Genomic DNA, 26,414 nt, shown 5'->3' on the forward strand with positions numbered 1-26,414 from the left:
TGGAGATTCCTTCAAGTTTCTTAAAATGTTTCTACCATTTTGACAGTACAAATATTCTCGCAGGATTTCCCAAAATGATGTAAGCAAGGATTCCTCATGAAATTTCTTTCAGGGATTGCTTTTGGAATTTTCCTCGTGGATTCCTCGGGAGATTCTCCAAAAAATCTAAGAAGATTAACCTTAAAACTGGTCCTCGGGCTTCCTCAGAAATTCCACCAGAAATTCCTAACAAGATTCCCTTAGGATCACTGTATTTTCTCAAACATGTCAAAAACAAATTTCCCCAAGAATATTATTAGAATTTTCTCCAAGAGTTCTTCTTTGCGATTTCACCTAAGTTTTTTTTTTTAATTTATCAAGAAATTCTCCAGGAATTCCAAACTTTTCTTAAAATCTACAATTCCAGGGGATTGGTTTCACAAAGGTTTGGAGATACTATCAGATATTCTTTAAGAATTTCTTCTAGGGTTATCCTTCAAACATTCAGATATTTGTCCAGAAACTTTATCAGAAATTATTGCTTAAGCTTCCCCAAAGGATTCTTCAAAAATTGCTCCATTTATTAGGAGATTTTCACAGCCATAACTTCAAAAAATCCACTAGAAAATTCTTCATAGGTTCTTGTGAAAGATCCTATGAGGGTTTCTTCAACTGTTCCTCCAAGAATTGCTATGGAATACATCGACATTCCAAACTAAAAATATAACAGATGGCACTTTTTTGTGTGGTAGTAAAATCGAATTTTCTCGGTGAAAAAGTTTTTCCGGAACATGAAGTAAACACTAAAAGTTGCCTTTTGAAACCATTGTTGGTTTCTAATCACTAACTTTTCACAAAACTATCCCATTTTCTAACAATTAACGTTTTTGGTGATTTTTCCTTACGATTTGACAGTTCTTGACTACCATGCTTCCGTTAGCTTGAGGTGAAAATTTTAGAAAGTTGACAACCGAAAGTAGCACACACGATGCATTGAATACAAGCGATGGCGTCGCCGCCGGGCTGTCAACGCTGGAAACTAGATGCTATAAAAGTTCTTGCATGCAATTTTTTTTGCTGGCGCCAACTGGGAGCAATCAATAAAAATGTGAACACAGTCATCCCATTGAAAAATTCTCTCTCTACGAACATTTGAAACAGGTAAAGGTCAGCTTCATTGGATCATTAGTTACGGAGAGTGAGATGTAATTTCATACATACAGCAACTTTGCTTAAAAATAAAAAAAAATCTATAAATTAATCCTACGTAGAATTTTTGCAACAACTTTAGCAAGAGTTCCTGTAGAAAATCCTGGGGAAACTTCTGCAAAAACACCAAGAAAAAATCAGAAAAAATTCCATTGGAAGTTTCTAAAGGATATAGGGAGGCACTACAGGAAGAATGCCTGGAAAAAAACATAGAGATATATATCTTTTGAAGGAAGCTTTTATGAAGTTTTTCTAAAAATCCTTTAAAAATTTCTTCAAAAATCCTACAGAGATTCCTTCGGAAAAAATCCAAAGGGTTCGTCCAGGAATTTAATGAGTTTTCTTTTTCACTGATTCCTACAGAAATTTCTACAAGGATTTTTTTTTTAATTGCGTCTGTGGAATATCTCCTGGAATTCTTTCACAGATTCTTGCAGGATTTATTCCTAGTATTCCTCCACGTAATATTGGAGGAAATTCTTAAGAAATACAAGAGAAGGAATACATTTTAAAATAATTCCCGGGGGTTTAGAAGCGTTCTTGCTGAACTCATAAAAGAAATTTTACAAGAATTCCCCCTCGACGATAATTGCAGAAAAGAAGTCATGACAGTGCATCATTATGAGGAGTTTCCCCCGGAATAATTTTTAATTAGGCGCAATAATGAAGTAATTTCCATGCAGGCGTACCAGTATATGGGGCGCTGAAATTGGTATACCTTGAGTAACCAGCTCTGACTTTACCATGACATGTCATCACTACCGAAATCCCACCTGGCCTTTCTCAAGAGATTCCTTCTGTGATTCTTCCAAGGACTTTTCCAGGGATTTTTTTTACTTAATCACGCATGAGCTTCAAACACCCAGCTAGTTCTCCTGGAACTTCTACTAGGATTTTTCAGGAGTTTCTGAATAGATTCTTCAAGGGTCTCCCAAAGGTTGCTTAAGAGATTCATTCAAGGATTCCCCCAGGTGACCGCAGGTGGCTTCGCTCAGTCGCCAAACGCAACAAAACGACTATATATAGCTGCAAGTATAGCTGTATATTAGCGTGGCTCAAAATACCACATGTCAAAAAGTTCGATGGGCCCCCTTCTCATTTCGTTCTATATGACGCCACGATGTTCTGGTCAAATTTTCAGCTAAATCCGTTAACATTAGGGCGGTGCTAAACTCATTTGAATTTTGTATGGGAGTTTATATGAGAAAACATCGGTTTTAGCATTTTTCTCATGAGGGGCACTATTTTTACTTAAAACACATAACCGATTGTATTGAACTATAGCCTCACATGTGCTGAAAAACTTTGTCGAAGACCGCAAAGTCATCCGAAGCTTGTAGGAAAAGATATTACACGCAGACCAACTGGTGGTGCTTAACATTTAACATGCAAAGGAATAACAATAGCAATAAAATCTCATTGAATGGGTCCGTATTGTCTAGGCTATAGCTTTTTTCGCAAGTGTCTGATCACGTTGCGGTCTTCGACAAAGTTTTTCGGCATATCCCAGGCTATATTTCTATAGGATCGATTACGTGTTTTAAGGGAAATTGGAACCCCTCAGAAGAAAACTGCAAAAAACGATGTTTTCCCATATAAACGCCCATACAAACTTCAAACAAGTTTAGCACCGCCCTAATGTTAACGGATTTAGCTGAAAATTTGACTAGAGCATCGTGGCGTCATATAGAACGAAATGAGAATGGGGCCCATCGAACTTTTTGACATGTGGTTTTGCCATACAAGCTTGAGCCACCCTACTGTATATCCGACATTTCTGTGTTAATTACACCTTCTTCAGAAAAATTCTATAATTAAAACGAGGCATCATTAGCTAACACACCGTAACAAAAAAAAATACTTTTGGTCTGTCTCAAAAGCAAACTTATGTATCTCTGACAGATTTTGGGCCGCTGAACCCGAATCCGGGCTCAGATTTGCTCCAGCACTTCACAATTTTGAGCTATACCTCAATTTATAGGGCAAAATATGCGATTTTGACCTTTTTTTACTGCCAACCATTAAGGGTCTGTTCCAATTGGCGAATTAAAATTAATTTTTATTTAAACTTGACAGTTCTCCTAAGGAAATAATTATCGATCTGTCAAGTTTAAGTGAAAATTAATTTCAATTCTCCAATTGGAACAGACCCTAAGTATGGAAATCTTTTATTTAATCAATCAAAGGATAAATTGGTCAATTAACATCTTAATTACCGACTCATGCAAAATATTTCGTTTTACCAAATCGAATTTGATAGTTTTAAGCGATTTATGTTATGTACGATATTTCCCATACAAGTCACCCTCCAAAAGTTGCATGCAAGTTTACAAACTGACATAAAATGCATGAATCTGTCAAATTTGATTTGGCAAATCGAAATATTTTACATTAGTCGTTAATTTAGATGTTAATTGACCAATTTATCCTTTGATTGCTTAAAAAATATATTTCCATGCTTAATGGCTTGCAGTTGAAAAAGCCCAAATCGCATATTTTGCTCTATAAATTGAACTATAGCTAAAAATTGTGACGTGTTGGAGCAAATCTGAGTCTGGATTCGGATTCAGCGGCCCAAAATCTGTCAGAGACACATAAGTTTGCTCTTGAGACAAAAAAATGTTGCACAGTCTAATTGTAAAAAACTACTTAGCATCAGACCTCACAGAACTCGTAAACGTTCCCGCAGATTCGATTACGCGTTCTGTGAGGTTCAATACTATGTTAATTATCACATGTAGCTTATGAGGTCTCTTTTTATTCATAAAATTCCCTGAAGAAGGTGCAATAAACACCGAAACAACGGCTTTAGTGCGATAAACAGTCGTGTAATTGCGTTTGGTGACTGTGAAGCCAACATCATTCCCCGGTTATAAAGAATCCTCCTGGTATGCATACAAAGATTTTACCTGAGATTGCAGTGTTGCAGTGTAGCTAATCCTCCAGAGATTCCTTACTTTGAGAGGCTTCTGTAATACTGCTCTTGGTATTGATCCTGGGATTTCTCCAAGATTTCAGTTATCCTTGTAAGTGTTCCTCCATAAGCTACTCCAGAAAGTTTCTCCAGAGAGTGCACTGGAAGCTATATTTATGACCATGGGCGAGGGGGGGGGGCGTGGTTTGGCTATGGTTCATAAAAATAAAAAAGGCATAAAAGGGGAATTTGTGCATAAATTACGTCAGGACTTCAATGAGGGAATTTAGTGCGCGCGAACAGGTCTTACTCCTGGGCATTTGAGATGGGGCTAAGGGGATATCCAGGAAGTGCCCAGAGAGGCCAAAAAATGGGATTCAAGTGGCTTCAGGGGCATTTCCGGGGGTAGCTTCAAGGTTTTTCAGAGCCCTTTTTAGGGCGTTCTGTCAGGTTTAGTTGGCGTATTAATAGGATAACGGGGAATTTAGGGACAGTTCAATAGTATTAACGAGATTACAGGGGCGTTTCAAGGGGCATGAGGGACAATTATTGGGGTTTTAGGAGCCTTTAAGGGGCGTTACACGGGGTTTGAATGGCGTTTCACGGCATTTCAAAGATTTTCTAAAGGTTTTAGGAACATTAGAAGAGCGCTTCTAGAGGTAGGGGCATTAGATAGTATTTCAGTGGCGTTTCAAGGGTATTTCAGGTGAGTTTCAGGGTGTTTCTGGAGCCTATTCAAGGCGTCCAAAGGAGTTTCAAAGGCATTTCAAAATGATTCTGATGATTTCAAAGAAGTTTCAATGGGATTACGGGGGTTTCAGGGGTGTTTCAAGGCATTTCACTCTAGGACGGTATCCGGGGTTTTCAAAAAGCACACTTAAATAATAGGGCATAAAGGGTGAGGGTCGTGGGTTCGATTCCCACTGCAGCTGTCAGGAAAAGTTTTCGGCTGTGCCACTGGGCGTTGCATGCTAGTCCGTTGTCTAGTGTCGTGCTTCCTTCAAAGAGCAAATAGCTCACTGGAAGCATTAAACGTGTCCGTGTAGTGACTGATACATGAGTTGGAATTGCCTTAAAATGTACGCCACATATTTCATGGAAACAAACCCACCTGGTGTTACAATAGCATTCTCGTTGAACTTCCATTTAGTCAATTATTTGATTGAATTTATCCAACTTGCTTACCTGCAAAGAAAAAAATATAGTAAAGGTATTAGCATTTTTGTAGCAATATGGAATAAAGCGAAGAGCACTCTGTGTCATCTCCAGGAATGCTAATGAATACGTGTATGTAATTTGTCTTTGTCGGCAAACGCAATCACGTAGATCGAATTCCTCACTCGCAAGATTATTTCCCCATAGAATAATAATAGCTCACATCTGGTATCAGTGATGTTCCCTTCCAGATCTGAGATTCACGTCGAGTCTCTTTTCATACATATGCAAATCAAAACGTGCACAGGCGCATCACCTCACAGGGCTTTAATTTCCACCTCATCTTCACGCTATAATTAAGCCCCGCAATAAAACGTGCCTCCCAAGGACCCCCGTCAGCATCTTCCCCCTCCTACAACTTCGGCAGCAGATCCATTTCACAACGCCATCTGCGCACAGTCGTCAAACGAGTACCTGCCTGTTGTCTACCCTGCTCATGGGTGTTTTATGAGCGTTACTAAACTGTTTCAAACCTCCGAAAGTCCTTCAAAGCTCGTTGTAATGGCATCAATTCAAGAAACCCTCGTCGGTAGCAGGTAGAAAGATAGCATTACGGCATTAAGAAGGAAGATTTAGATCTTATTCATTGCCGTGAATATCCGTTGTCGGTCCACGTGTTTCGACGTACAGTAGCATTCGAAACTTTCTTGACGAATCGTCATTTACATCAGATTTTCTTTTCAAACACAGTTGAAGTTATCTTTGTATTTTCAAATTTAGGGATTCATTGGAAAAGTAAAATAAACTAAATAAATGAAATTAAAAAAATATTCAAATGGATAAGTAACTAAATTGAAAAATAACTAAACTAAATAAACAAAGTTCATTAGAACATGAAATTAACTTATTATTGAGATGCTTATATGATCAAGAGTATTACTTGGAAATAGCTAGTAGAATTGAGAAGGCACATGCTTATAGATTGTTAAACAAAATAGTCAATCAATAGTTTATGAAATTTCTGAAATAGTTCTTAAAACACTCGCTATTAAAAAAATTCAAAACGTTCTTGAACAATTTAATAGAAAAATCGTATTATTTTGAGCACCAATATAATCCCCTGGACAAATTTGCGACGAGATTTATGAAGTCGAGAAGAGTAACTGACTTCACCCGATGTTCCATCCGGACTTACAACAACGGGCTCGCACCGCACCGCGCGCGCCGGTTGTGTGCATTAATTATGACGAAAGCAGTAATAAATTTTAAAAGCTGTTCCAACAAAGGCGGATCGTCCTCACACCCGGCCATTAAAAAGTAACAAGCCGGTTCTTTTCGTTTGTTTAGTGTGAATAATTTGTTTTCGGGTGCTTCCAACAACGCAACGGTACCGTTCATACTTGTGAAATTCATCTGGTAAATTATGGAGCTCGGAAAGATCGATCGGATGATGGGGCGGTTGAACTTGACCGTAAAATTTGGATTCGAACTCATCAAACCACCGCACCGACTGCTAGTCGTCTAGGGCACACGGACGCGGGTCGAACCAGATCGAATCGGAAGAAAACGGCTGATCGTCAGCTGATGGTGGCGTGGCGATGGGGTCCATAAAACGGATCAAATCAAGATGAGACCTTAACCGTCGTCGTCGTGCGTTGTTAGAGCATTTGGCCGCAACAGTGACCTTTGATGTTCTTTTCGGGGTGCAGCAGTAAGCAGGTAATACGGAAACGGTGGCGGTTTATGGTTTGTTTGCGGACTGATGTGTGGAAACGTTTAGTTAAAAGGGTGATTTGGAGATTGTAGAGATAATTAAAAGACAAGGGTGTAAAATGTTGAAATAGTTTTGAATAAATTTACTTGTGCTTTGATGGCTGGGTGAGTATATTTTGAAACTGTGTGCGCGGGATGTCCAGACCTCGTAGAGAGTGTTGGTAATTTGGAGCAGCTGTGCTCAAGAATTCACAGAAGTTCTACGAGGAGCTGAACCGCTCGTGCAGAGGCTTTGTGCCACATACCGACACGGGCATATTCTTACGAGCAAGCGTGAGGTGGTCGAGAAGTGGCGGCAGCATTACAATGAGCACCTCAATGGCAACGTTGCAAGCACCGAAGGAGGCGTGGTAACAGATCTAGGAGTATGTGCACAGGACGAAAGACTTCCGGCCCCTGACCTTCAAGAGATTGAGGAGGAGGTTGGCCGGTTGAAAAACAACAAAGCCGCTGGAGCAGATCAACTACCAAGCGAGCTTCTAAAAAACGGTGGAGAAGCACTGGTGAGAGCACTACACTGGGCCATTACCAAGATTTGCGAAGAAGAAGTATTATCGGAAGAATGGAGGGAAGGTATCGAGTGCCCTATCTACAAAAAAAGCCATAAGTTGGATTGCGGGAACTATCGCGCGATCACACTAGCCGTCGTCTATCACCGATTGCAAGAGAGTTCGTGGGGCAATATCAGGCTGGAATCATGGGTGAACGCGCTACAACGGATCAGATGCCGCGAATACAACGTGCCCACACATCACTTCTTCATCGAATTCAAGTCGGCGTATGATAAAATCGATTGAGGCCAGCTATGGAAGATTATGCACGAATACGGATTCCCGGGTAAACTGATATGATTGATCAAGGCGACGATGGATCGAGTGATGTGCGTAGTTCGAGTATGAGGGACACTCTAGAGTCCCATCGAATCTCGCAGAGGGTTACGGCAAGGGGATGGTCTTTCGTGCTTGCTGTTCAACATTGCGTTAGAAGGTGTAATAAGGAGAGCGGGGATAAACACAAGTGGAACGATGTTCACGAAGTCCGTTCAGCTGCTTGGTTTTGCTGATGGGGATTGTAACATAAGGCTGAATTTCAAAAGGCTGAATCCACCAAAGGCTGAATACGAAAGGCTGAAATCAAGAAAGTGTAACATAAGGCTGAAAGTTGGAAAGGCAGAAAATACGAAAATGCATATAAAAGTTATAGCACTACTACCTTTTCTTGGAGTAACGCCCGAACGGAGATCGGGCCTGCTTCTCAGCTTTGGCATATCGTGTAACAGACACGAAGATACTCAATGCCAAAAGGAGTCAAGAAAATTTTCATAATGAAAAGTTCTAGGTCCGAAGGCGAATCGTACGCATAACCCTGAGCATGGACCCTAGTATCGAAACTGAGCTTTTAGTAAAAAGGCTAATGGTGCATACCAACGAACACAAAAAGGAACTGATAATATTCATATCGTTAATTTATCCTTCTTTAAACGCGAGCCATTCTTTCGAATCATGTTGTTTCGGAGATTGTTGCCATTACGGCCATTACTAAAACAATATCATCAGAGATTTTCCCTTCTTTAAAATATATGCTTTTCTTTTGAAAAATACTGTCTTAGTAATGTAGGCGTTCAATAATCCATAGCATTATGGCTAGTCGTAAAACATTGCAATTCAGAACATAGCAACTGAAGCATGTTCCCCCGAAATGGCTTAGTTTTGCCAACCATGAACTAGGGACGGTAGGGCGGTCAATCGTCAAGCTCAAGCAATTTTCTAATTTTCAAATAGATCGTAATATCAATGAATGTATGTAATTATTCAAAATTGGGGTGATCTGTTCATCTGTGTTGTTAGTGTTGAGGTAAGCCTTTAGGCTGGTGCATTTGAAAACTAGTCGATCGAATAACTATTTCAGCCTTATGTTATTTCAGCCTTTTGATTCTTTCAGCCTTTCGTAATTCAGCTTTTTGTACGTAACCCTGCTGATGATATTAAAGCTCGCAAATTTGTGTCGATGGCGGAAACGTACATCCGACTAAAGAATGAAGCCAGGCGAATCGAATTAGTCATTAATGTGTCAAATACAAAGTACATGATGACAAAGGGATCCAGGGAAGAATCACCGCGCCCGCTAGCCCGAATTTCTATCGACGGTGATGAAATCGAGGCGGTTGAAAAATTCCTGTACTTGGGCGCACTGATTACCGCCGACAACGACAGCAGTAGGGATGTTCAGAGGCGCATTATGGCAGCAAATCGAGCTTACTTTGGACTCCGTGGGACTTCTCTTCTTTATGACTAGACGCTCGCATTAGAACTTGGCCTACCTCTCTGCAACTTAGTATTCTTAGGGCAATTGGGCACTTCCAAAGGGCTTTCTTTGCCTACCGTTGCATGAATTTGTACATTGTATGGCAACAAGAAGAATATGCCCAGAGAGTCGAGAAAATGTTTCCGACCGGGACGGGAATCGAGCCCGCCGTCTGCAGATTGGCGATCCATAGCCTTAACCACTAGGCTAACTGGAGACTCCGCAGAACTCTGCGATCGAATAAAGTTCGGCGTCGCACGAGGTTAACTATCTACAAAACGCTCAAATTGAATCTTGATTTTTCCAAATCAGGGCAATCATCCATTAGAGTAGAAAAAAACGCCCAATGAAGCATATTTTATTTTTCTCATTACTTCTCAAAGATTACTGTACAAACAATATTTGGATGAAACTGGGTGAAAAATGTATTGATATTAACGATTCTTTTCTGGAATCAATTCAAGAACTTTTTTCAAGAGTTCAGCAAAAGTTCCTCCAAAAATACCTCCAGCAATAGTTTAGGAACTTCTTTCAGCATTTTTTTTAGATTTTTCTGGAAAATAACTATTTAAAAACAAAAATCCCCCAACATTTCTTCATATATTTTTTCATTAATTTCTGCAGAAATGCTTCGACAAATTGAAGAGGAGGTGCTCCAGCATTTTTTTCCGAATTTCAACCAAATTTTTATCCCTTTTTTTACTAATTCCTTGAATGATAATTGTAGCAAGTTTTCCAAAGGTTCTTTCGGGTATTGATCCAGGAATACCTCTGCCGATTCTTTCAGAAATTCAGATTTTCTTTCCAATAATACTTTCTGATTGTTTGTATTGGAGTTCCTACAGATGCTCCTTCCTAAAATTCTTTGCATATTCCCTCGGTATTCTTTTCAAGAATTCCTCCAGGGATTCTCTCTTCAAAAATTCAGAAATTGATCTAGAAAATTCTCAAAAGGTTCTTCTAGAAGTTGTTCCAGGGGTTACCCAGAAGACCCTCAGCTATTCCTGCAGGGGTACATACACAAGCTTATTTATTTTAGCCTACCTATCTACGGGGATTTTTTAAAGAAAATTTTCCGAGGACACTTTAGCCCTCAGTAATATCTTCAGATATTTTTTTCAAGAGCTTCTTCAGAAATCACTTTGGGATTTTTTTCTTGGCGTTTTCCGTGGAACATCTCGATTTTTTTGTGGAATAACTGTAGAGCATTCTCCTGTTTCCCAGGCTTCAAAGATTCCTACAAAAAAATCGTTTCTTATATTTTATTCCATGATTACTTCAAGAATTCCTCCAAATTGCATTTTACTTTCTGATACTAAATTTTCCTCCGAGAATTTCTCTGAGCAAATAGCTTCAAGGATTTTTATCTACTATGTAATAACATTCAGACATTCTGCAAGAAAATCTTTAAAGAATTCCTCCAAAAGTAGGTATCTTCAAGAGTTATTCCAGTTTTTTTTTTTCATATCATCGTCCAGGGATTCCTTAAGAAATTCACTCGAAGATTTATTCAATAGAAATACCTTCGTCTGCAATTTCTGTACGGATTCCGGCAGATTTTTTATAAATAATTCTTTCAGAAATTTCTCCGAAGTTTGTCCTTCAGAAATTCCATCAGAGATTTTCTTTGAAACTTCTCCATAATTTTTTCCTTTAATTTCTCCAAGAGTTTCTCATAACATTCTTCCAAGAATTCCTACAAACCATAAGAGTTCCTCAAGGTACAAGATTCTTCCAGGAACTCCTCCATCGATTACTTCAGAAATTGCTTCAAAGAACTTTGTTCTTTAGAAATTTGATGGGGGGGGGGGAATCTATTGTTTTTTGCGCAACTCGGATTTAATGGCTACGCAGTCTTCATGAATCAAAGGACCTAACTCGACACTTTAGAACAGAGATTGTCGACCAGTGGGGAATTTCCCTCCAGGGGATTTTAACCTCACTGGACGTATTCGGAGATAGCGAGTTTGTAGCTCTACAAGAGGAATGCTTTAGAAGAAAACTCCACTAAAAGCGTCGAAACGCTTAATTTGCAAACAACTCGTTTTGATTCATTGAGACTGTGAAGCTGTTTGTCCAAGTTAATGCATGGAAAATTCCTGAAGAAATGCCTTGCTGACATACATGAAGAAATGTTTACTAAACTACTGGTAAAATTTCTGAAGGTATTCTTGACGTTTTTGACGGCCTCCGTAGAGGAATTTCTGAAAAAATCTCTGGAGAAATTTTTGAATAAATTCTTTATCTAATTCGTGTAGAGCTCCTTAGAGATATTCTTAACAGCATCACTGGAAGATCATTATTTAAGAAACCCAGTGATTTTGCTAAAGGAAAGAGTTGCTAAATGAATTTCAGCCTGCTTCTCAGCTATGATGCTATGAGCTTCTGTCTATGAGCTCTTCCATAGTTATTAACTGAGAACTTAAACTTCTAAGTTGTTAAACTTTTTGGAAAATAACCTTCTAGAATGTTTTCAACATCAAAATTTACAAAATTTGGAAAATTTTATGCAAGTTAGGGAACAAGCAAAAAAGCAAAAAAAGAGCTTTCTGTAACATGAAAATCTATAAAATTTCCAGAAACCTCCTGGAAGATACTGAATGTTCCAAAGGGAAACAATCATCTGAGATAATCTGGAATATCACACTTTCTCAAATACCGTACCGAAAATTGTCTGTAAGTTACTAAACGTTTCAAAAAAAAGAAGAAAAAGAATCTTCTGGAATATTCTGTATTTTTTTTATATTTCGTGATATTTTTGGAAGTTATTAAACGTCCAAGAAAGAATAAAGGACCTTTTGGGATGGTGTGGAATATCAAATTACATAAAATTACAAGAACTTTCTGGAGATAACTGAATGTTAAAAAAAAGAAGAATAATAATCTACGAATATGTCCTAGATCATCCAAATTCTTAAGATTCTAAGAACTTTAGAGAAGTTACTGGACGTCCCAAAAACAAGACTAAGATCATTTTGCAAACTTTTGCGAATAGTGTCTGGAAGTTTGTGAACGAAAAATAACTTTCGCGAATGTTCTTGAACAACCCAATTCATCAATTTTTTAGATATTTATGGAAGCTACTGAATGTTAAAAAAACAGAAAAATCCTTTAAAATGTTCTGGAACATCAAACTGCTTTAAATACCTGGAACTTTCTAGAAGCCGCTGAAACGTTAGAAGCAGCAGAAAGAATACGAAAACAAACCTTCTGAAATTTTCTTATTTTGAAATTTTTAATGACGTGAATGTTCGGAGAGTTGATTAGCGTTCATGAAAAAATACAAAATATACCTTCTAAAAAGTTTTGGGACATAAAAATTCATTAAATTTCGAGATCTTTCTAGAGATTTAGTAAACGTTCAAGAAAGAAGCATTCTAGAGAGAAATTCTGGAATGTTCTCGAGAACTTTACAGAAACAGCTGAGCATTATGGAAATCTCAGGAACTTTCCTTTCTACTATATAAAAGCGTACAACCACTAGATTCGGCAGTATTTTATAAACCGACAGACTTCTTCTTTCTGGATCACGTTCTTGACCTGCCTCTCTTCAACTTAATGTTCTTAAAGCACTTCCACAGTTATAAATTGAAGAGCATTATGCCATTGCATGGATTTGTATATTGTGAGGCAAGCACAATTATACACTGTGCCCAGGTAGTAGAGAACATTTACTTGACCGGAACGGGAATCGAACCCGCCGTCTCCGGATTGGCGATATAAAACCTTACCACTAGGCAAACTGAACCGATAGACGCTTTTGTGAAAAAGTGTTGCAGTGAAGAAGTGTAACTGGAATTTTAAAAACAATCTTTTCTAAGCTAACGTGGCTAGCTACGTCGGGTCAGCTAGTAAGGATATAATAATAAATATTTGAGAAAATGTCTACAGGAAACGCTTAACAAAATTCTTGGAAGATTTTCTGAAAGAATTTCAAGAGGAACTTGTGAACGTATTTTTGAAGAAATTCCTGAAAGAACAAAGGAACGTCCATTAATAACGTGGCGCTTTCAGGAGGGAGGTGTTTCAACAAAGGATTGTGTGGAGGTTCCACACAAAAAGCGTGCCATAGTAGTACGGGGTTGAAAATCGGCAGTTTTTGTGTAAATTCCTCAGGAATCAATATGGACATTTTATGGGGTTTTGTATAGAAATTCTATGTAAACATTGTGGAGGAACTCAAGACATCCTCAAAAATATTTCAAAGGGAAATTCTGAGGTTAAATTTATAAATTCCCTGGAGAAATTTCTGAAAAAAAAACTCTGAACACTGAACTCTGTCTGAAATTTCTGCATGGATTTCTGAAAGAATCCTGCCAGAAATTTTTGGAGTAACCCATGAACGAATTACTTGAGCAAGGTAGATTTTCTTGGTGAATTTTCTTGAGATTTCTCCTAAGGAATATCTTAAACAATTCCGGAAGAAAACTATATTATAGATTCCTCCCACAATGCACAGTGGGAAAAAATAGGTATAAAACGCGAATAAATTCAATATATTTGCTCGGAGTGGACGGATTTGAATGAATTTTTGACACGAACTGTAAAAATCTCTATAGTTTCAAATAAGGAGGTTGTCATTCGCCGCACGATGTTGGAAATCAGTGTATTGAGCTCGTTTTACCCCACTCTATCTCACACACTTTTTTAAGCAAACCATTATTTATTTCCGATTGGCGTGCAAAATAAATGACTTATTAAACTCGTATTTATGTAAAAACTTCCAGTCGCAATTTGATATAGGGTTTATCCTGCTCTTATCAATTGCGTTCCACTCCGAGTGAAGGTGCATGTGAAATTTCAAAGAAATAGAGGATATCGGGGTTAGTTGAAGATATTTCAATTTTTAGGGCTGTGCGATGAGCCAAACCAGCTCCTTTCGATACTACGGAAGTTTTTACACAAACATGAATTGAATAAATCGTTTATTTTGCACTTCAGGATTTTTCTAAAAAGGTGAAAAAGAGAGAGAAAGGGGTAAAACGGGTCCGATACTTTGATTTCCAGCATTGTGCGGCGAATGACACTCTCCTTATCTGAAACTATAAAGATTTTTGCAGTTTGTGTCAAAAATTCATTCAAATCCATCCACTCCGAGCAGAGATATTGAATTTATTCGCGTTTTATACCTATTTTTTTCCATTGTGCAATGTCAGACGAGAAATATCATAGAAATCTTCCAAGAAATATCGAGAGTTGGAATTTGTGAAGAAAAAAAATGCGCTCTGGTGGGATTCGAACACACGACTCCGTATTCGCTAGACCGGCACTTCAAACGACTAAGTCACAGAACATGTAACGATTCTGCAGAATAGAAAGCCAAATTGACTCCGAAGCTTCACCATGAACACTCCTGTTTTTCACAAACCCATCTCTCTTTCGGCTTAGATGCCAATCCACAACACACTCGCGTTTGTGCCCACTAACTACAAGTGAGAGCCATTTTTTTTTTCTCGTGACGCCAAATTTTTTTTTTGATTGCTGGCTTTCAAAGGATTAAATTTTAATCAAGTAAACAATAAATGCCATGGGTTCATCGTCAGCTTTTCAAGCGAATCATTGATCTAATACATCTCCCAACCACCCACTCCGAAGTATTTATGAGAGTGTCACTGAGTCGGAAGCCTCTTAAGTAAGCGCTACGTCAACATTTCCTTCCCCTATCCCAAATTACGGTAAAGTTGGAGCAAAGTTAACTCCTCGGTCATGTTCCGAAAAGTATTTCGAGCAAGATTATCAAAAGGTGATTACCCGTGTAGGTGGAAACATCTAATGAATAGCATATTCAGTTATTACTGAGTGAATTACTGAAGAACAAAAGCTATTATTGGTATGATTGATATAAGAGGTATGAGATCAAAAATAATAGCAAAATCTAGTATAGTGAATTGCTCAATAATAGCTCTTTAAGATATTACAAGATCAAAACAATAGTAGACAAGATTTGTCGACCTTTATCTTAAAAAAATGCCAACATCCAGCATCGAACCTACGACCTTAGGATTCACAGACGGTGATGCTTACCACTCAACTGTGGCTCAATGTTGTGAATAAAGACCGGTCCAAAAAGTATGGACGCAGTAAGAAAATACTGGCATTTCAAAACTTTTGATGACTAGTTTTTTTTTGAAAGCTTCATCCTGTTGGTTTACCTATTTTCTCAGCATTTGTATAGCGGTTTTTGCGATTTCAACTGTGTGTTTCAAAATCCAAGAACTTTCAGCGGAACATGATTGAAAAAATGTGCACAAACGAAAAACAGAGTTTGAAAGGTCACTTAGGAAATGAACGAAATATGATGGGAGTAAGAGAGAAAATCGTGCAAGCAGCAATCAGTAACTACGGTGGGGATAACACGTTTAAGCATAGGCAAAAATTGGGTAAAAAATAAAGATCCTGCTAACCTTCGTTTGGATAAACAAACAATGAAGGTGTTTGAGCACAAGATAAAACCTTCTAACTAACATAGATTGGGGTATGACCAAAAAAGTTAGCATTTCGAATTCCAATGTTCATCGTGGCAAAGAACGTTTGAATTTTCGATCCTATGGTAAGCAGAAACAGCCAAAACGAAGCCCGAAACTAGAACCATCGATCAGTCCCAGTCAACTGAAGACTAGGTGCGTCCATACTTTCTGGGGCAGTCTTTATCATGGGAACAAGAGCATAAGATTCTTCGTTTCCACAGCTCAGAAAGGGGCGCATGGCATTTCACTAACATTGAGTCAATTCTATGGGTGTATGTGTTTCATTTCGGGCAGAAGAGCTAAATTTGTTCTTATGTAGAAATTTTCAGATATTTCGACAAGAACAAAAACTGACTTTGAAATATTCGTGAGATATTCTTTGAATTTTTGAAAAACATTTCAAAATCACATCGAGCTATGACAGCAAAATTTGTTCCATTTGAGATATGCTTTAGATATTCTCGTTTGCCCGGGACTATTACTATTTTACCTCCTATATTATAGGCTGTTCTCTCTAGCAATGCCTTTTCACAGTAAGCACGCTAAACCTTACTAATAATATAATTGTTCATATTATTTTTCTTACAAACATCTTCCAGGAATTTCAACATGAAAGTTCCCCTGCACATCCTAAAGGAATTGTTTCGGAGTATTCTGCAAAACTGCTGCTTGGATACATGTAGTTCGCTGAATCTCTTGATTTTGGTGAATCATCGAATGGCTCGGCGATCTTAACCCTTCCGTTACCAACCCCCCCTAACGAGAGTGCGAAAAAATACTCTTTTCGTTATAACTTTTTTGTTTTACAATATTTTTCTACCAAATTTTGACACAATAAGCGGATATCCTTCTATTTTAAGGATTTGCTAGGGATTGTTGGAATGGCCACCTGGTTCCGGAGTTATTCCGGAATCAAAATGGGTCATTCGATTTGGCCATTTTGGAAAAAGTAAATTTTCGATATGAGAGCCGTTCAGTTTTCAGACCTAAGTGCACTAGAATGATAGAAAAAATTGTCTAGAAGCCCATCCCGGTCACTACGTGCCTTGGAACCCGTTTTACGGATGTTCCGGGGAACCGGTTCCGGAATCAATTTTTGAATATGATTCAACACCATCATGCGACACCTCAAACTTCGTGATTTTTCAAGATGCATCATTCTGTGCTGTTTTGGTGTTTTCTGAAACACTGTTGGCCATTTTGGAACCGGTATTCGGATTTCTCGGGAATCGGTTCCGGTGGTTCCCATTTTTCGAAAATAAACAAACACCATTATGCGACATATCAAACTTCATGATTTTGAAAATTATGGCATTTTATCATAATGATTGGCCACTTAGGATACATTTGGCCATTATGGAATCGGTATACAGATTTTCCGGAATCCAGTTCCGGGGCCAAGTTTTGAATGTGGTTCAATACCGTCATGCGGCATCTCAAACATCGTGATTTTCAAAATACATCATTCTGGGTCAATACAGTCAGGTCTTTTTTTTACTCCATACAAAAAAAATCATCGTTTGAACTGAGTTTTTTTTCACGCGGTACGTATCCTCCGCGTAAAAAAAACCTGACTGTATTGCGATTTCTGAAATACTGTTGGCCATTTTAGAACCGGTATTCGGATTTCCCGGGAATCGGTTCCGGTGGTTCCGGGGTCAATTTTTCGAAGATGAACAAACGCAATCATGCGACCACGAGCGGAGCCATTGCTTGCTATCCGTAAATTTATGCTTTTAACCAGTGACTGCCACTGTTGAGTATTCATTCTGAGAATGTATTCAGGAATGCCTTTGGAAGATTCCTCATGGAATTCGGCAACCTCTCCAAAGAATTCCCTCCGGAATTCATCCAGGAGATTCAATCCAGCGAGGTTACCAAAAACTCATTCCGAGGATTCCCCTAGAAGTTTCCTCCGAAAAGCGTCACAGGAATTCCTTTTAGGGATTCCTGCAGGAGTTTCTTATGGAGATTTGATTCCGGGGATTCATCCAAGAATTCCTTTGAGACATGCTTCCTGGATATTGTAAGGGTTCTTCCAGAAATGTATTACAGTGAATTTTCCAAAAACTCGTTTCGGGTGATTTCGCGTAAAATGCTTCCTAACGCTCTTGCACAAGTTACCTCCGCCAACCCCGGAGGTTCCTCCAGAAGTTTCTTCCGAAAATTCAAACAGGTATCACCTGAAGAATATCTCCAAAAAACTCCACCAAAGATTCCATCAGGAGCTCCTCCGTGAATTCCTCCAAGAATTTCTCCATGAAGTTCCTCCTTTTCATGAGAATTCCTCTCAGACTTCCTTCGGGAAATTTTCCAAGGATTCCTCCAGGAATTTCCTAAAAATATTCCGCCAGGAATTCTATCGGAAATTCCTCCCAGTTCATTGGGAAATTTCTTCAGGAATTTTCCCAGTAAGTTCCTCCAGAAGTTCCTCTGACAGTACCACCGAGCATCCCTCAGGGAGTTGCTCCAGAACTTCCTTCAAGAATCCTTCCAAGAGCTCCTCTAGGAATTTCTGTAGAAGTTCCTCCAGGAATTTTGCCAGGAAGTTCCTCTAGGGACTCCTCCGACGGAAAGTTCCTGCAGGAGTTCCTCCTGGAGGAATTTCCGGAGGAATTCCTGGAGGAATTTCTGGAGGAATTCCTGGAGGAGTTTCCGGAGGAATTCCTGGAGGAATTTCCGGAGGAATTCCTGGAGGAATTTTCGGAGGAATTCCTGGAGGAATTTCCGGAGGAATTCCTGGAGGAATTTCCAAAAGCATTCCTGGAGGAATTTCCAGAGGCATTCCCGGAGGAATTCCTGGAGGAATTTCCGTAGGAATTCCTGGAGGAATTTCCGGAGGAATTCCTGGAGGAATTTCCGGAGGAATTCCTGGACGAATTTCCGGAGGAATTCCTGGACGAATTTCCGGAGGAATTCCTGGACGAATTTTCGTAGGGATTCCTGGAGAAATTTCCATAGAAATTCCTGGAGGAATACCTAGAGAAATTTCCGGAGGAATTCCTGGAGCAATTTCCGTAGGAATTCCTGGTGGAATTCCTGGAGGAATTTTCGGAGGAATTCCTGGAGGAATTTTCGGAGGAATTCCTGGAGGAATTTCCAGAGGAATTCCTGGAAGAACTTCCGTAGAAATTCCTGGTGTTCATCTTCGAAAAATTGACCCCGGAACCACCGGAACCGATTCCCGGGAAATCCGAATACCGGTTCTAAAATGGACAACAGTATTTCAGATAACGCAATATTAGCCCAGAACGATGTATTTTGAAAATCACGATGTTTGAGATGCCGCATGACGGTATTGAACCATATTCAAAACTTGGCCCCGGAATTGGATTCCGGAAAATCTGTATACCGATTCCATAATGGCCAAATGTATCCTAAGTGGCCAATCATTATGATAAAATGCCATAATTTTCAAAATCATGAAGTTTGATATGTCGCATGACGGTGTTTGTTTATTTTCGAAAAATGGGAACCACCGGAACCGATTCCCGGGAAATCCGAATACCGGTTCCAAAATGGCCAACAGTGTTTCAGACAATGCCAAAACAGCACAAAATGATGCATCTTAAAAAACCACGAAGTTTGAGGTGTCGCATGACGGTGTTGAATCATATTCAAAAATTGACCCCGGAACCGGTTCCCCGGAACATCCGTAAAACGGGTTTCAAGGCACGTAGTGACCGGGATGGGCTTCTAGACATTTTTTTCTATCATTCTAGTGCACTTAGGTCTGAAAACTGAACGGCTCTCATATCGAAAATTTACTTTTTCCAAAATGGCCAAATCGAATGACCCATTTTGATTCCGGAATAACTCCGGAACCAGGTGGCCATTCCAACAATCCCTAGCAAATCCTTAAAAAAGAAGGATATCCGCTTATTTCGTCAAAATTTGGTCGAAAAATATTGTAAAACAAAAAAGTTATAACGAAAAGAGTATTTTTTCGCATTCTCGTTAGGGGGTTGGTAACGGAAGGGTTAAAAGTATCAAATAGGAAATCACATAAACTTGATGAAAAGGCTGTTATTGCTGCATCTATTGCTACATCAGCACTACAATTTTTCTCAAGCCTCTTTTTTCTTGAGTCATATTTCAATATCGAGCAATTAAGGTGGCTAATGAACTATACAATTATACTAAAAAGCCTCACCGAAGGTGCTTCTGAATTATTTGCGGCTGCTTTAAGATCATTCAAACCCCAAATTCAACCTTGAAATGTCTCAGGTGCATGGAGGTGATGTATCATCCACAAAGGAAAAAAAATATGATCCTCTTGATCAAAAACGCACCGACTCAGATTGCCAAAAATACCCTTAATTGAAATTTAATGCAAATCACCCATCTTGACAACTTTGGACAGCTTCGGAGTCGCTGGAGTAAAAGCTGACCGTCCGTCCCACATGGGAGATAAATCCGTTTTGAAGATCAGCACTCAAACGCACAAATGTAGGTAATAATTGATGGTTGCCCGCGCAAATCTTTCCCTTGGCAGTTGAAAGGTTCAAATTAGCAACCTTTCTGCTTTGGTTCGTTGCGTTGTGAGCGCGGGGGGTTGACTGGCCCCCGAAGAGCAACTGTCAACTTACTTAGCTTTGCGCGAGATGATGGGAGCTGCATATATTGCTTTGCGTTTGGTTAAATGTTAAATGTGTATGATCGCTACAACCAGCGGCTAGAGGGTATTAGCGTTGAGTGGCCGTCTCGCTTGCTTGCCCTGTGTCACTGTAAAACGATCGCACGTATGCAGTTCTGATCCTTGATTGGCACCAACTGTAGTTCGATTGCTCTCCGGTGAGGGATATATGTCAAAGGTACACTGATTTGCACTTAAGCTGTGCTGGGTGCATCGATCGTACGTAAATGGTGAGGAGATGATTCAGCTGAAGCTGCAAAACGCGTGGGAAGAAATGCTCCGTATATAAGAAATTGCCAAACAGCACTTGAAATGTACATATTTGAATAATTGTGCTCAAGATACTTTAAAATTTGCTATGCTCAGATAAATAGGCAATAATTGAATAGAATCGATATTGTCGCCTACAGTATCCCAAGGGAGTACGTAATTGAAGTCGTTCTTATGCCGACTACTCCTGTAATCCAGCATGCAGCACGTTATTCAGGCTCTGTGCGCGTTATACGGAAGGCCAAAGCTTTTTATTCTCTGATGTAAACTTGGACTGCAAAACGATGAGTCGATAAGGAGAGCGTCCAACATAGCTCTGGTCCTCACAAGTTCCCACCTCATGCTTCCACGGGTCAAGCGATCACAAGGACCGCCAGCTAAGAGTTGTGTGCTAAATTGGTAGTGCAGCCTGGGCACTGTTCTCCTTCTGACTTCAGCTAGATTGAGGAGGTACGTCTCGACCGTCTGTTCACCAAGGAGGTGCGGCTCAAAAAGCGTCTTTTCTGGCATCCAGCGGCTGAGTATGAAATGGTACTCCACCGGAAGCTATAACTAAGGTAAAAGCCCCACCACGGTGGACAGGGGACCTTCGGCCAACAATCTACTGTTTCCGAAACCAAAAACAAAAACTTTACAGAAACCGAAAATGAAAGATTACGAACTGATTCAACGGCTTTTAGCGCGAAACAACGGACAAGAATTGGAACTTGGAATGTATTAACCCTAGCCCAGCAGGGTAAACTGGCCCACCTAGCCAATTAGGTACGCCGTATGAAGCTTGAGATCCCAGGACTGAGCGAAGTTCGTTGGCCGAACTTTGGAGAACACAGATTGGCGTCGGGTCAAATTCTGCTATACTCTGGCCCACGAGGTAAACACGCTCCTCGCCACTGTGGAGTTGGTTTGGAGTTAAACCTATTAATGATAGGATAGTTGTAACCAGATTCAGAACACGAGTTCGAAACCTTACCATGATCCAATGTTACGCGCCAACCGATGCTGCCGAATTGCAAGATAAAGAGAACTTTTACAGTCAACTGAATGCTGTCACGGACAAGATTCCGAAAGGTGATATCAAGATCCTCATGGACGACTTCAAAACAAAGGTTGGTTCCGACAACTCGGACTATGAGCACGTCATGGGACGCCATGGTCTTGGAGAAATGAGCGAAAATGTAGAGCTGTTAGCAGAGCTTTGGGGGATCTCTCTTTCCTCATCGTCCAGTGCACAAAGTGACATGGGTTTCCCGTGATGGCGTCACGAAAAATCAAATCGACCACATCTGCATCAGCCGAAAATGGAGATGGAACCTTCTTGATGTTTGGAACAAACGTAGCGCTGACATTGCGTCCGACCATCATCTCCTAATCGGCGAGATCCGCCTGCGCATTGCAAAGATCCATCGATAGGAGGAGAAAATCTGGCGCCGATTCAACACACGCCGACTGCAAGACGCTGCGGTGAAAAGGTCCTTCGTCGAGGAGCACGAGAACCGTGCTGCGGATATTTCAGCAGGTGGAAGCGTAGAAGATCAATGGAGCACCATCAAGAACTCCTTCATCGCCACCAAGAATAATTTGGGTGAGCTACGCCCCCAGAGAAAGCAGTGGATCACCGATGATACCCGGAGGAAGATAGAGGAGCGAAGTAACGCCAAAGCCGCGATAGAGCGAGTGAAAACGCGAGGAGCCAAAGCCGTAGCCCGTCAGCGCTATTCGGCGCTCGAGAAGGAAGTGAAACGCTCATCTAGACGGGACAAAAGAGCGTGGGCGAACTCCCGTCTCCTCTACAATGTCTCACGTCGCCTTAGTGGGACCAAGATGAATGCTATGATGCCCGTGAAAGACACGTCTAGACAGTTACTGACCAACCCGGCTGACCAGTTGAAACGCTGGCTTGAGCACTTTGGAAACCTTATTCAAGTGTTGGCCACGCCATCAACACCTCAGCATGATCCGCCAAGGGTTCGACGCATTATTCCATCAGTGCAGGAGATAGAAACAGCCATCCGTAGCAAGAAATCGAACATGGCCCCAGGGGTCGATCGGATGTCAGCTGAGATGCTCAAAGCCGACCCCGTAGAATCCACACAACTACTGCATAAATTGTTCTGCAACATATGGGAATCCGTGACATTTCCGGCCGACTGGATGCCAGGCGTCTTAGTGAAGGTACCCAAAAAGGGTGACCAGTGCAGTGTATGCGATAATTGGTGGGGCATCATGTTACTGTGTATCCTTCTCAAAGTCCTCTGCAAAGTGATCCTAAACCGAATACAGGAGAAGATTGACGCAGCTCTCCGACGGCAGCTAACAGGATTCCGTGCCGGACGATCATGTGTGGCCCATATTGTCACGCTCCCTATCATTTTAGAGCAAATCAATGAATTCCAAGAGTCTCTCTATCAGGTGTCCATAGATTACGAAAAAGCTTTCGACCTTCTCAATCACAGAAACATGTTCCGATCATTTTGTCTATCCCTGTAACAATTATTGGAATAACTAGAAAGTTGATTTTTATTTCCTTTCAGAACATCCTTCAAAAATACCTCAGAAATCCATCCGAGTTATTTTAGAAAATCTTCCAATAATTCTTTATGAAATTTCTCCACAGGTTCCTGCAGCTAGAAGGATTCATTCGAAAATTTACTTGCTTTTGAAATTCCTCTAGGTTTTTTTTTTTCAAATTCGTCCTTGTACTTCTTAGGAAAGATCATTAAACAATTGTTTCGGGATTTAATAAAAATCTTCCGAAAATGTCGTCATAACCCAAGTAACACACTTGTCACAGAAGAGTCACGGCGGCGCAGGTTTTTGTTACGCAGAAGTCACTGTGACTTATTTCTAACAAATTAATACTAACTTGCAAAAAATAAGTCCCAGTGACTTCTGCGCAACAAAAACCTGCGCCGCCGTGACTTTTCTGTGACAAGTGTGTTACTTGGGGAGTTTCTCTAGAGTTTATTCAAGAAATTCATGAAACAACGCTTGGAATCATTCGATTATTTTACTCAGAATTTGATTTAGAAACTGCTCTAGGGATTCCACAAAACATTCATCCACAAATCCAACAAAGAACTCTTTCAGTAAATTTTGGATGAATGCTTCAAAACTTATTTCTTGAGTTTAGCAAAAAAAATCTTACATTTCTTTTCTTTTTTTAAAGATTTCGTCAGAAATTCATACATAAATTCCTTTGCAGATTTTTTTTTCTAAAAATCCTCCAAGGATCCTTAGGGTTCATAAATTTTACCAAGAATTCCTCTGAAAATTCATGTAGAGAATAATACAGTTATTTCTCGAAGGATTGCTTTAGCCATACTTTGATAAATTCAGAAACTCCTCAAAGGTTTTCCTGAAAAAAATCCTACAGGGATCAATAGTTTCTCTTTTCATTCCAAAAGAAATAAATTTAATTTTTCCTAGAATCTAGGTACTTTTTAGAAAATCTTTACCACATTCCTCCAGAAATTTCTAAGGTGATTCCTTCATAAATCTTTCAAGGATTCTTTATGAAATTTTACCTGGGACTCCTTTATTAATTCCTGTTAGAAGTCCATTTGAGATTAATCCCAAGACCCCCTTTAAGCTTCTTCCAGAGAGTTTGAGGAATATTTCTCAGGGAATTGTGTTACCAAACCTTCTAAGAATTTACTTCTAAACACCTTCAGGGATTTCGCCAGAAATTTCTCCAAAAACTTTTATAGAAAATCTTATATAGATTGCTTTCGAGTTGGATGTATGGATTAGTAGAAATTCCTCCTGAATAACAAACCAATAACTTAAGAATAACATATTTTGTTATTATATCTTGTTTGCAATTCTTTAGTTTTTTTATGAATAGCTCAGGATGACACATGAATAACAAAACATGGTATCATTGTAAAACTTGTAATTGGCGAGTTATTATTGAACAGTATAATAACATAATTATCAGCCATTCCATAGAAAAACGTTATAGTGCATCTCCGATTGTCGTGAAACTTGGTGGGCTTGTAGTTCTTCGGAAATAATTAGACCCGATTTTTTTTATTTCGTCATTAGGGTGACCAATTTTCAGATAGGGTGGTCCAAAAAATCAAGGTTTTCAAAACTGAAAATTTTCAAAAAATCGTTACTTTTGAACCATTTGACCGATTTTAAACTTCTTCTTTTTGTTTGAAAGCTATTGAATTGTAGTTTTCAGGAAATATACGTTAAAGGGGCTAAAATGTAAGGAGTACTATTGCATCTTGCTTTGCTTTATAGATTACCGTGCAAATGTTCAATCGTCTAAAATATCTTCTTGAATTTCTTCAAAAATTCCTTAAGGTATTATTTATTTATTTATTTATTTATTTATTTATTTATTTATTTATTTATTTATTTATTTATTTATTTATTTATTTATTTATTTATTTATTTATTTATTTATTTATTTATTTATTTATTTATTTATTTATTTATTTATTTATTTATTTATTTATTTATTTATTTATTTATTTATTTATTTATTTATTTATTTATTTATTTATTTATTTATTTATTTATTTATTTATTTATTTATTTATTTATTTATTTATTTATTTATTTATTTATTTATTTATTTATTTATTTATTTATTTATTTATTTATTTATTTATTTATTTATTTATTTATTTATTTATTTATTTATTTATTTATTTATTTATTTATTTATTTATTTATTTATTTATTTATTTATTTATTTATTTATTTATTTATTTATTTATTTATTTATTTATTTATTTATTTATTTATTTATTTATTTATTTATTTATTTATTTATTTATTTATTTATTTATTTATTTATTTATTTATTTATTTATTTATTTATTTATTTATTTATTTATTTATTTATTTATTTATTTATTTATTTATTTATTTATTTATTTATTTATTTATTTATTTATTTATTTATTTATTTATTTATTTATTTATTTATTTATTTATTTATTTATTTATTTATTTATTTATTTATTTATTTATTTATTTATTTATTTATTTATTTATTTATTTATTTATTTATTTATTTATTTATTTATTTATTTATTTATTTATTTATTTATTTATTTATTTATTTATTTATTTATTTATTTATTTATTTATTTATTTATTTATTTATTTATTTACTTATTTATTTATTTATTTATTTATTTATTTATTTATTTATTTATTTATTTATTTATTTATTTATTTATTTATTTATTTATTTATTTATTTATTTATTTATTTATTTATTTATTTATTTATTTATTTATTTATTTATTTATTTATTTATTTATTTATTTATTTATTTATTTATTTATTTATTTATTTATTTATTTATTTATTTATTTATTTATTTATTTATTTATTTATTTATTTATTTATTTATTCATTTATTTATTTATTTATTTATTTATTTATTTATTTATTTGAAATTCTGAAGAAATTCTTTTGGAAGTTCCTTCAGGTTTTCCTCTAGGCATCGCTTTGGTATCATGTGGATCTTGCTTCAGGAACTATTTAAGAAATATTTTTCTAAAAATTTTCTCAACAATTTCTGTAGAAATTACTCCAAAATCTATTCTTCAAGGAATTGTTTAAGGATTTTTGTATGAATAATTCCATAGAGTTCTGCAGTTTTTCCCGTTTTTTTATTTATTTCAATGCTTCTCAAAAAACTCCTGGATTTTTTTTTGTTTCTGCAGTTTTTCCTTTGCAAATT

The 26,414-nt window shown here is 37.8% G+C and overlaps 1 protein-coding gene across 3 annotated transcripts in view; it reads right to left on the reverse strand.

The window, feature by feature from the left end:
- The window catches only part of LOC109422690 (mucin-5AC-like), a 375,256-nt gene that overhangs the window by 250,186 nt on the left and 98,656 nt on the right, over nt 1-26,414 (reverse strand). The window lies entirely within an intron of this gene.

This window comes from Aedes albopictus, chromosome 3 (genome assembly GCF_035046485.1).
Source record: "Aedes albopictus strain Foshan chromosome 3, AalbF5, whole genome shotgun sequence".
Lineage (NCBI taxonomy): Eukaryota > Metazoa > Arthropoda > Insecta > Diptera > Culicidae > Aedes > Aedes albopictus.